The following is a 1860-nucleotide window of genomic DNA, read 5'->3' on the forward strand; positions in this document are numbered from 1 at the left end:
AGGGGGACCACCTGCTCACCCCCCAGGCTGGGGCAGGCATGGGGTCAGAGGCCCCCCGACCTGGGGGCTTGGGAGGCTGCAAGGTGAGTGGACGTGTGAGCGAGAAGAAACGTCCCTTCTCTGCCCCTTGGCACCCTCCCCCACGCCAGCTGTCCTGTGCCTAACCCTGAACCCAGGCATCTCGGCCATCCCAGCAGCTGGCCAGGCCTTTGGCTGGGCTGGGGCCCAGGCACGGGGAGACGCAGCTGCCAGTGCCCCTTCCTTGCAGGCAGGGGCTGGGACACAGGAGGGGACCAGACTGGGACTATCTTGAGCTCCTGTCAGGGTACTGCGCGCTTCCCAGTCCAGAGCGCCCCCCACCGTGCCCTCGGCCCATAGAGCTGAGTGAGGAAAAGGTGACCGTGAGCTGTGGGTCGCACTCACTGGGCACAGAGCTGCTACCTGGCAGTGGCCCACACGTGACCCCATCTGACAGGAGGGAAAACCAAGGCTTCTCGGTCCCACTCTGCAGAAGGGAGGGAAGTGAGATCGCACACCAGGGCCAGATTCATAACCTCTGAGGGAGCTGGAGGGACAAAAAGCCCTCTGCGAGCCGTGGTCCCTGGAGACACAGAGGCAGCCGGGCCCTGAGGGCCTCTCTCAAGGGGCATGGAGATGGGGGAGCTAGGAACCCTCTGCTCTGCAGCTTTCCTGAGACAGGCGGATCAGTCCTTCTGGGCGGGTTAGGGGACTCGGCCTGGTGACAGGGGCCAGAGGCCTTGGGCTGGGCGCCAGGAGGCCAGAGCCCCGTCCTCTCTAGCTGGCAGGCTTCCTGGGCACCCTTGGGTGTGGCTGGCCCTGGGCTTCAGCCCTTCGTACAATCATAAGGCCCAGGAGCTGGGGGCACTGGAGCCTGTCCTGGGAGCCAGGCTCCCCTACCTGAGCCTGGAAACCGGCTCTCGCCCCACACCCTGTCCGGCCAGCAGGGGGACCCTGAGCCCCAGGCGATGGCCTGGACTTGGTGGCTGCTCCAGGCTCTGGATCCACCACAGGCTCAGGAGGCCCACACTCCCCCTCCAAGCCTCGGTGGTTTAATCTGCGGAAGGGGACTTGGCAGCTTCCCAACCAGGCAGCGTGACGGTATTTGAGATAAGCGTGAGGAAGAGCCAGGCGCGTGGTTCTGTCTCTCCTCTGTCTGTATCTGCCTAAGACAGATGACATACGTTCACACAAAACTCACGCGTGAATATTCACAGCGGCAATGTGCATAAAGGTGGAAACAACCCACGGCTGCTAAGATGAGTCGCAGAGGGGAGGATCACTCAGCTGTGGAAAGGGGCTGCCAAAGCAATGAACTCGGCTAACAGAATGGCCCAGTGGAAGGGGCCGGTCACAGGGACACGTGCTGCACAGTTCCATTTGCGCGAAATGTCCAGAACAGAAAAATCTGTGGAGGCGGGAGGTAGCTTCGTAATCGCCAGGGTCTCTTAGAAGTGAGCAGGGGCTGGGAAATGACCATAGAGGTACAAGGGTTTTTTTTTGGGGGGGGGGTGATGAAATGTTCTAAAATTAAGTGACGGTGATAGCTGCATTATTTTGTAAATATAGTAAAGACCATTGAGTTGCACGCTTTAAATGGGTGAACTTTATAACATATAAATTGTATCTCAATAAAGCTGTTACAAAATCTTAGCTGGGTGTCCTGAATTCAGTCTGGCAACTGTTTCTACCCTTCCTTCCTCCTGCCCCCAACCGTCACTGGCCCCTGAGGACCCCTGAGGGCGTGCAGAAGGCAGTGGGCATGCTCCTATTCTTGGGGGGCACAGGCGCTGCTCGACGAGTGGGAGTAGTAAGGAGGCACTGGGGAGACACAGAGACCCC

Source organism: Pteropus alecto, unplaced genomic scaffold, assembly GCF_000325575.1.
Source record: "Pteropus alecto unplaced genomic scaffold, ASM32557v1 scaffold563, whole genome shotgun sequence".
Taxonomy (NCBI): Eukaryota; Metazoa; Chordata; class Mammalia; order Chiroptera; family Pteropodidae; genus Pteropus; species Pteropus alecto.